This window comes from Amblyomma mixtum, chromosome 5 (assembly GCF_055824585.1).
Source record: "Amblyomma mixtum isolate Tamu chromosome 5, ASM5582458v1, whole genome shotgun sequence".
NCBI lineage: Eukaryota > Metazoa > Arthropoda > Arachnida > Ixodida > Ixodidae > Amblyomma > Amblyomma mixtum.
Window position 1 is genome coordinate 141,421,934 of NC_143016.1, and position 10,757 is coordinate 141,432,690.

A 10,757-nucleotide genomic window follows, 5' to 3' on the forward strand; every position below is an offset into this window, starting at 1 on the left:
ACCTATGCTGGAGCACTCCCCATTACATGGCGCTCGTCCGCCCCTGCCTCGTAATATACCAGTCCTGCCTTTTATGCTCCAACCCCGTCCGCTCCGCCACTGCCAGTCTCATTTCTTCTACCCCGACGGCACCCTAACAGCCCTTGCAGTACTGACGACAATAGGCCAGTCTGGCATGCTCGCTGGTTTCTGGGCCACATATTGTGAAACTCTAAATAGGAGCGGTCACTGCAATCTCTAATACAAGTTCCTACGCTCGAGCAATGGGAGGCCGTGTTGGCCAGCTCAGACCTGGGAGTTAAAATTCAGGACATCGAATGGGCGACTCAGGTCGCTGTCAGCCGGGGGCTGATAGCCGCCTAGCACGGATTGTCTCAATTTTTAATTTTCTGAAGAAATGAATTATTAGGAATCAATCCAGGCCATGTCGAAAGTTTTGCCGTCAGCGATCACGCCATTTTCGGGATGACGCGCGCCCATACAGACACGATGCAGAGGTACCCTTGCCTACGATCCCTTCTGGCTTGTCCGCGCTTTGCCTATAGAACCCTGCTCACAGCAAGCTGTCACCTCGCCGACCTCCAGTTGTGCGATGCTCTGGCAACCGTGTACTCCTTCCAGAGGAAAACGCAATGCCGCAGTTCCGGGGGCATGGACTGCGCTTTTTGCGAGCTCGTTACGTCGTCCGTTTCATCTTGCTAGCGTGACTGAACTGTTGAAGGCGGCCCCGTTCTCGCGCTCGTTGACTAGGGCCCTTCTGAATTTTTCCTAATAATCTAGAAAACTCGACTACCTTCGCAATCAGACCAGCCCTGCCAGCAACAGAAAATTCAGGGGGCACTTTGACTGTCCAAAGTGGGTAGAGGCGGAAGCGTTTTCCGCACCACCTTCGCTGTTTCTGTGGCACTGGTGGCGTCACATATAATTGAGTACTAATTACTTAGTGATGACAAATCACTAATTAATGGTTAATTACTGATTAATGCCTAAATACTAATTAACTGCTAATTAATGACGCTTAAGCTTCGCCTTTAGGAGTGGAACGCGACAGCGCGTTGTAGCGCTGCCAGGGAGTCCACGGAACCCCACCACCCGTTTCAGCGGATGCCTTGCCCTTTGAACGCAACGCTTTTTAAGGAAAGGAAATGGCGCAGCAATTCTCTGTCATCTCGGTGGACACCTGAACCGCACCGTAGAGGAAGGGAGGAAGTGGGAGTGAAAGAAGACAAAGACGGCCGGTAATGAAGAAAGTGAAAATTGTATTTGAGGAAAGGAGATTACGCAGCAACTGTCTCACAAAATTCAGGGGGGCACTTTTTTGACCTAAAGTGTGGTCACTGATGTGTGGTTAAGATGTTAAGCTTCGCCCCTAAGAGTGGAACGCGACAGCGTCTTGCAACGCTGCCAAGGAGTCCATAGAACGCCATCGCCCATTCGGTTCTACGCCTCGCTCGTCGGTAAATTGGTTTTTGAGGAAAGGAAATGCATCTGTCTCTCATTTGTCGGTGGACACCTAAACCTCGCCGGAAGGGAATGGAGGAGGATGAGGGTGAGTGAAGACACCGTATTCACTAGACGCGCCTTTGTTCATTCCGAACCATCGAGCTGGCATGGCGGAGTGGGTAGCATGCTCGTCTCTCACGCCGAAGACCGGGGATCGATTCCTGAGCGCGACCACTTTCTTAACCGGTTTTATTTATTTATATGGCCTGAATAGTAAAGCTAATTAGGCTAATTGGGTAATTAAGCAATTAACTAAGCTCAGTCCCACTTACTTGGAGCATCACAATACGATCCCTTCAATTGGTTGCATGGTTACTAGCCAAAGTACAATTGGCCCCGTTTGAAATTCCCGCACTGTGACGGCACGACCGTTTCCACCAATTGAAAAGCGTGACATTTTCTGTCGACAACTGCTGCTTACAACGATGAGACATTAAAGGCTTCCGCCTTAAAATACCAAATGCACAGTCTTCTTCAAAGTTACAACGAGTGCTTCTCATTGTCATGAGAAGCACTCGACCAACTTGACCAACGCCCCCTGCCCTACATCCCCATTGTAACGGACAGAAACTCCCGGCCTCTCAGCCAAAACACGTACGTGTGTCGCAGAGCTCTCGCGTACCAAGTGAAAGAATAGCACCTTGGCGGCCCCCGCTGTTCTGGTGCGGAAAAACGACAGCATGCATCGCTTTTTGGTCCATTCTCACCACTTGAAAAACATAAATAAAAAGTTCTTAAATGGCGCATTTGTCTAGTAAACATTGATGACGTCTCTGTCTTCACGTCCAACTTTGATGACCACCTGAAAATCCTGCCAGCAGTGCTTGAAAGAGTTAAGTCGTCCGCAGTAAACTTGAAAGTCGAGAAATACCTTTTCGCCTATGAAGAGCTGCTCTTTCCGGACCACGTCCAAAAAAGGATGGACGACACCCTGACCCGGAGAAAGCAGCTCGTATTGTATAATAACTGCCGCCGATCGATAAGACCGATAAGGCTTACCATGCCATGTGCTGCCACCTCTTCGACGTTCTACGACCCAGGTGGCTCTCCCCGAGTGACCTCTCATTAATTTGCCTGGCACCTGCTAAGGTGGGCAGTTTTCTCACAATGCAGTGAGTAGGTTCTGATGACGTCGCAAGGTGACGCGACCTAGGTGGCCCACCTGCCTCCCAGGTTGCTTCCCTGGACAGTTTTTCTGGATTTATGCTCACGGTCAACAACAACGCCGCCAGTTTTTATGCGACACTAGCTGCTTAACGCTATCGCTTTAAAAGACAGCCTGGAGAAAATAACCGCGTACATAGCCATTTCATGTCCAAGTACGAGGATAACTATTCGAAGACTGAGGAGTGCCTCGCCATCATCTGGTCCCGTAAAAATTCTACCTTCACCTTTTCGAACGACCATTCCAAGTGGTCAGAGATCTCCACGCACAAAGCGGGCTTGCCAATTTTAATGAACACCACCGGCCGCCTCCCTCGATGGAGCCTGCACCTCCTGCAGTTCAGCATCGGCGTCGTTTACAAACCTGGACGCAAGCGCCCCGATGGTGACTGCCTGTTGTGTGTATGTGGTGCCAGCAGAGGCTTATTATTTTTATTTATTTTTAGGCAGCCCCTACCTAATGCACGTCTATCTCAGTACCAGCAGAAATTGCCTGAACAGAACGAGGATGACGCCTTTTTAGGACCGATAAGCACCACCGACTACGCCCAGCGCCACCATTCGGACCCTGAACTACAGCGTTTCGTCTACTATCTGGAAGGCAATGCTTCTTCACACCTAGCACCACCGAGCAAACCCTTCCAATAGACTGGAATTATCTCCTCGACCCCTTCCAAACGGCAGCATTTATAAATAACTTGATCATTGTGGCGACAGACTACTTGACCCGCTAAGTGGAAGCACAACCTCTGTCAAGAGGTACTGAGGCGGAAGTCGCAACATTTTTCGTTGAGCAGATCCTTCGGCGCTACGGCGTCCCAGAAGTTCTGATCAATAATAGTGGAACTGCACTGGAGGCTGTGCACACCCAGAAAATTCTGAACAAAAGCCACACAATCCGTCGGCCAACGACTGCGTGCCATCAGGAGATAACAGTCTTAATGAGCGTCAGAAGAAAACTATTGCTGACGTGTTCGTCATGCATGTGGACGCCGGACACAAGACCTAGGATACTATCCTACCCAGCGTCCTCTTTGCGTACAAGACTGCTGCGCTGTGGACCATCCAGGTGACACCGTTTAAGGTCGTTCATGGAAGCGAGGCGACTACCGTGCTCGGCTCCGTGCTCTCAAGTGTTACCAATGAAGAGAACGTCGATGTCTTCGCCTGCCTTCAGCCCGAAGAAAAATACCGTTTACTTTGGCGAGTACGGATCCGAGATCAGCAACAGAGTGACTCCAGACGATGCTTCAGTCACAAACGCAAAACGAAATACAAGCCAGGTGACCGGGCCTTGGTTTTCCACAACCATTTGCTGCCGCGGATGAGTGACAAAAATTCGAGGCCGCTACTTCCGCCCGTACAGAGTTCTCCATGAACTAAGAACGAAAACCACGCAAAGGACGATACACAGGGAAGAAGTAGACAGGACGAGCGCGGACTTGCAACTGTTTATTGAAACACATCTTCCTTCCATCACCAACCCTACGCATGCGCAACAAGCAATCTCTACTTTGTCCATGTCGCACATCGAAATTCGGGTTATGCGCGCTAATGATTTGATTTCTTCCGGTTTAACGTCCCAAAGCGACTCAGGCTATGAGAGACGGCGTAGTGAAGGGCTCCTGAAATTTCGACCACCGGGGGTTCTTTAACGTGCACTGACATTGCACATTACATGGGCCTCTAGAATTTTCCCCCATCGAAATTCAGCCGCCGCGGCCGGGATTGAACCCGCGTCTTTCGGGCCAGCAGTCGAGCGGCGTAGCCACTCAGGCTCCGCAGAGGGTCGCGTGATAATGAAGGCTTCCTTTGCATTATCGGTGTGTATTTCGTTTTTTTGTCCACCTTTTTTATGGCATGCTGTCGATGCTTTTAAATGACAAAAGCAAAATGAAAAATAATTATAAAAATAAAACATAAGCTGATGAAGCAGAGTGCCGGCGGCTTTATAATTTTATTTCTGATGCGAGATTCGAGGAGACTTCTCCGATTGCTGGTGGCCACGCGCGACTGGTTCTGCATTTTTTGTGATTGTTTTTTACTTCCGTATCTCGAAGGATCCCAGCTAGCTTTAAACTGAGCGCGTCCAAGAACTGCAGCCACTCCGTTTGACGACTGCCGAGCAACCTTGTTGCTATCGCCACCGGCGAGTTATGCATTATTTGCGAGTCCAGGTGCGCAGAGTGATAAGTTTCTTTTATAAGCTCTTTTTGCTGTCTTGTTGACTGCGAGACTGCCGTCACCACTACGCGATAGCATAATTGTAAGTAACGACTAAGCTCGGGAACGGCCGTTAGCTAGGTTTTAGATATCGCCAGGACAGCAGCTTGGGCATGTTGGTTATTCATTTTTGACGGAACAGCGCAAAACACCGGGACAAGAGACAAGCGCTGACTTACAACTCTAAGTTACAAAGTAAGTCAGCGCTTGCCTCTTGTCCCGGTGTTTTGCGCTGTTCCGTCAAAAATTTAGATATCGTTTTGACAGTTGAACACGGTGTGAAAATATTTGTGTTGATATGAGCAATTTAGGCTCTGATATATAGTACACTACGGTTCATGTCTGCATTGCTTAGTTATATGTGCAGGGTAGTTTTAAGATGACGCTTTTGGCAAATATATACCATCACTGTTACATGACGAGCTTGACAGTGTAGGGTCTGCTCGCGGGCAAGTCAAATCTCGCGCCGCTCACCGCGGGTAGCCTCGGACCCCTTCTTCCAGAGTGGGCGGGCGGGGGGAGCGAGGCTGGGAGAAAGCCTTTATAAGGCGAGACCGGGAAGGCTGGCGCTCTCTCGCTCTTGGACCAGCCCTGCCAGAAGGACCACCTGACCCAGCTGCCACGACGACGACCGGCCCCCCTGATGTGAGAATAAACCGTTTGTACAAAGTCCTGCCTCGAGTGACTGCCTGTGCTTCCCCGCGCAGAGGAATTGCCCACAAATAATGGCGCCCAACGTGGGGCTTTAATTAACACCTTGTGGACGATTTCTCTGCCGATTTTGGGACGTGCAGCCAGACTCGTGGCAGGCCCTCTTTGTTCAGGGCCACGCCGGGCCGATAGGGTTAAGGAGCGGGTCAGGCGGAATGTTCGCGGGGTAGCGACTTGTGTAGTGTTGTAAATTTGTTAGGGGTTTTGTGTTATTTATGCAGTTTTCGGGCGTTTTCTGTTGTGTATTTCCGTGTGTTTGCAGATAGATTGTTGTGTATATGAATGTTCTTGTTGCCATGAGCAGTTAGCCGGTGCGGCCGGACAGTTAGCGCGAACTATGCCTCCCAGAAAGGATGTTTCAGCCACGGCTTTGGATGGCGGGGCAGCCGGTAGTGAGACGGCCGACGCGGCGGCCGTAATGGGGCAGGTGACTGAGATGTTTGCCGCATTAGCCCGTCAGCTCGGTGCGGTGGCTGGCGCCAGCCAGGCCGCAGCATCGGTAGCATCGGCGACAACATCGCGCCCGCGGATAAATATGGAGGTCCCCTCCTTTTCCAGGTACACGGACGCGAAATCAGTCAACGAGTTTTTACTACAATTCGACGACTACCAGACGGCTCTGGGCGCCCCAGATGACGTGATGCTAGGGCAGGTCCTGCCTGTAGCACTCGTCGAGAGCGCGGAGCGATGGAGGCGCTGCCAGCGGACTTTCCAGTCGATGGCGGACTTCAAAGACCGTTTCCGCGCCCAGTTCTTGCCGCCTGATTATGAGCGCCGGATGCTGGAGGAGCTCGCGTTGCGCACCCAACACCCAGAGGAAAGCCTCCTCGAGTACGTACGCGCAATGCAGGAGCTGTACAAGAGGGCAGATCCGACGGCAACCGACCGAGATCAGGTTGCGCGTGTGATCAGGCAGTGCCATCCACGCTTCAAGCCGTATCTACGGGGCCGCAGTTTTACAAACCTCGAGGCCCTAGCGCAGGAGGCCAAGACCGTGCAGGCGGATTTACTAGCCGAACTGCGCTACCAGCCGCCCCCCAGGCCGGCCGAATCGCTAGAACCGGGATGCGCATGGGATGGAGGCCGAGAATACGCGATGAGGGCTCGGCGCGCCGAGGTAATGGCCGTGGAAAGGCAGGCGGAACCCCCTGTTGTTCCTCGCGCGCTGGACCCGTACGCTTTCGAGCAGCGGCGTCGTGCCGGCCTCACAGGCCACGCGCCGAGCGAGTGTCAGGAATGCGCGGAGAAAGGGGAGAGCCGTCCCCAACCGCTTCGTGGAACGAGGGGTCCTCCGTCCACGCGGCGGGTGAACGACCGGCTTTGCTGGAATTGCAACCAGCCCGGCCACGTGGCACGCGAATGCCAAGCAAGGCGTATGCAGGGAAACGCCAGGCGCTGGCGGTGATGTCTGGTGGCACCGACCTTTCACCGTCAGCGGGAGAATTTCATGGTTGTCAAGGCGCTAGTCAGGAAAAGAATTCCCGCGCCGGCGACGGGGAGGCCTTTGTCCCGCTCGCCTGTAGAGCTCAGGGAGTCGTTCCGCGCTTAAGCCCATTTATGCTAGTGCAGTTAGCGGGTCGATGCTACTCTGCACTCGTAGACACGGGCTCAACGCTGTCACTGGTCGGTGACGAGGTGTACAAGGCCTGCCGGATAGGTAACATCCGTGTCAGACCGGCCGAAACCCCGTTAAGCTTAGCAGCTGGGGCGGCAAAGGCAAAGGGAGCAGTGCGTCTTACGATGCGCTTTGACGGCAGAAAGCGGAGACATCGCTTCGTCTATCTGCCTGGCTTGTCGATACCAGTAATTCTGGGAAGGGATTTTCTCTCGAGCGAAGGCATTGTGCTCGACATGGGGGAGAATGGCTATCGTTACAGCCAGCTCGCCCCCCTCATTCCCTTCGAAAGCGCATCCTTGCCCGGCTGTCCTGCACAAAAGGTGGGTGTCCACACCTGTGCGACAGAAAGGCAGGGGAGCTCCCTCGAGATGCTGAGAGACAGTGGCCCGTTAGAAGCGATTATTGCGTCTTTCTCAGGACCCAGTAGTCAGCGCCGAAGGCTCGCGGAAACTTTACTCCCGTTTTCGGATTGCTTCACGGAGAAACCGGGCAGAACCGACCTGCTTCAGCACGAGATTCAGACGGGTGATACGCGCCCTTTCAGGTGTAACCCGAGGCCGTTAAGTGCGCATAAGAGGCAGCTTCTCGACTGTGCCCTTGACGAGATGATTGACACCGGTGCGGTGAGACCCTCAAAAAGTCCCTGGGCGTCACCAGTGGTTCTAGCACCGAAGAAAGATGGATCGGTCAGGCTGTGTGTTGATTATCGTAAGCTCAACTCACTGACGCCTACCGTTGCGTACCCTTTTCAGTCGATCGAGGCTGTGATGTACGCGTTAGGGAACGCGAGGTTCTTCACAGTCCTAGATGGAAGCAGAGGGTACCTGCAGATTGATGTGGCCGAAGGTGACATTGAGAAAACCGCATTCACCTGCCACCACGGGCTCTTCGAATTTACTCTACTCCCGTTTGGTTTGTGTAACGCCCCGAGCACGTTCATGCGACTGATGGACATCGTGCTGGGCGATGCAAGGTTCAACTACGCCATGGCGTACCTCGACGACGTTGTGATATTCTCACAGTCGTTCGAGGAGCACCTCATTCACCTGAATTCCGTTCTCGATAGAATGAGACGTGCCGGTCTAACCATTAATCCAAAGAAAGTTCAGTTGGCATCGAAGAGAGTGAACCTCTTGGGCTTTGTCGTGGATGATGGCACACTGAGACCGAATGATGACAAACTGCAGGCAATTCTGAACTACCCCTGCCCCATGGATGTGAAAAGCTTGCAGAGGTTTTTGGGGATGGTTGCGTTCTACAGGCAATTCATTCCGCGCTGTTCGGAGCTTGCAAGGCCGCTGAACCTGCTGTTGCGTAAAGGCTCGAAGTGGGTCTGGGGCAAGGAACAGAGTGACGCATTTGTTGCCTTGGCTCGCGCGATAGCGAATACCGCTAGTCTGCGCCTCCCCGACCTGAACAAGCAGTTTGTCTTGCAGACAGACGCTAGTGACGACGGTATTGGAGCTGTTTTGTTACAGGAACACGAGGGCAAACTGCGCCCTGTCGCGTTCGCTAGTCGCACGCTCACATCGGCGGAGCGGAATTACTCCGTGACCGAAAAAGAATGCCTGGCGATCATGTTCGCATTGTCGAAGTTCGACATGTGCCTAGACGGAGCGATCTTCACCGTGCAGACAGATCATCAGGCATTGTCTTGGTTAAAGAGGCTCAAGAACCCCGCAGGCAGACTCGCGAGATGGGCGCTGACGTTACAACGTTACGCGTACGCCATCGAGTACCGCCGGGGCAGCTTGAACAAGGCGGCCGATGCTTTATCGCGCGCACCGTGGAATGATGGAAGCGCTTCAGAAGCGCAGCCCAGCTTTGTAAAAAGCGGCGTCACCGCTGTTGGAGAGGAGGAGAGGGCGGACGGGAGTGTCGCGCCCGGTTTGGCGAAGGAGGAGGCGGACAAAGGTCCCGCACGGTGCTGTGACGGAAGGGAAACACAGCAGCTCGTGGCGGCGACCGCTCGCCTGCCTAGGAGCGAGGCAGAAAGAAATCTGTCTTGGGGAGTAGCGGTCAGTAGAGAAGAGCTGATCGAGGCCCAGAAAGCAGACGGTCTTTGCCAGCGGGTGCTGAAGGAGCTTGCGAGCAGCGCAGCTTGCACCGGGAACGCTGAGGGCAAGTACGACGCGTATCTGCTGGGCGATGATGGCTTGCTGCTCCGCTACATTCCCCAACTTGACGAGGAAGAGGCGATAGCATCCCCTTTCCGAGTCGTGGTCCCGAGAAGGTTGCGGAAACGGTTCCTACAGTACTTCCATGACTCAGCGCTGGCAGGCCATGGCAGCGGCAGTAAGACTTACGACAAGTTATGCCGTGTCGCGACCTGGCCAGGCATGAGAAAGGATGTGCTGGGATACGCCCGTACCTGCCCGGTATGCCAGGTAGCCAAGCCTCGGGCGGGCAAGCCCGCTGGCATGATGAAGGCGGTAGTTAGCAACCACCCGTGGCAAGTGGTCGCGTGCGATATCATGGGACCCCTCCCTCGGTCCGCGCGCGGAAACCAATTCATCCTGGTAATAACGGACCACTATTCCAAGTGGGTTGAGGTTTTCCCCCTTAGGAAGCTTGTGTCGGAACGAATTTGGGAAAAACTGTTGGAGACTTTCACTCGTTTCGGTTTCCCTTCCGACCTGATTACAGACAATGGTTCGTATTTCACAAGCAAAGTCTTTGTAGACACTTGTCGGGCGCTTCAAATCCGCCACAGGAGAACGAGTCCCTACCACGCTCAGAGCAACATTACCGAGCGGGTGAATCGAAATCTGAAGAGCACGCTGGTCGCGACGACCGAGCAGCACAGTGATTGGGACGCGCGGCTGTCCGAACTGGCGTTCGCTACAAGGACAACCGTGAACAGGTCAGTGGGTATTACACCCGCTTACTTGAATTTTGGGAGAGAGATCGCTTTTCCGCTAGAGAATGCCCTACTCGACGCGGCGGGGCCTGCGCCCCCTCCGCTTTCGCAGTACGCGGCAAGGCTCCGGGAGCGCCTGGAGGCAGCGCAGCGCGCAGCCCGAGAAAACCTCGATGTCGCGCGCATGGAGCAGGCGGATCAGTACAACAAAGGTCGCCGTCACGTCGTTTTCAACACGGGCGACTTAGTACTCAAGAGAACGCACCCACTTAGTAACGCAGCGCGCGGTTTCACCGCGTCGCTAGCGCACAAGTGGGCTGGGCCGTACGAAGTTACGGCACGGACTACGCCGCTCACCTACAAGCTGCGGTTGTTGACAAACGGCGAAACCGCCGGTCCGGTGCATGTCGCTGATTTGAAGGCTTTCCACCTTCGCAAGGACGATGGCTGCGAAGCGGTGGAAAATCAGCGCGATGCGGCGATCTCACCCCCGGGAGGACGAGCAGGTAGCGGTGCGGTTCGCAACCGACGCTACAACCTGAGGACCAGGTAGCACCCGTGTCTCTCGATCAATTATCACTCGCAATGCTCTCGCCCTCTCAATATGCCTTCTAGGAAGCTCCAGCGGACCGACACCCGGGGCTCGGGAAGGGATGGCAGACCACCGTCAAACGGTGG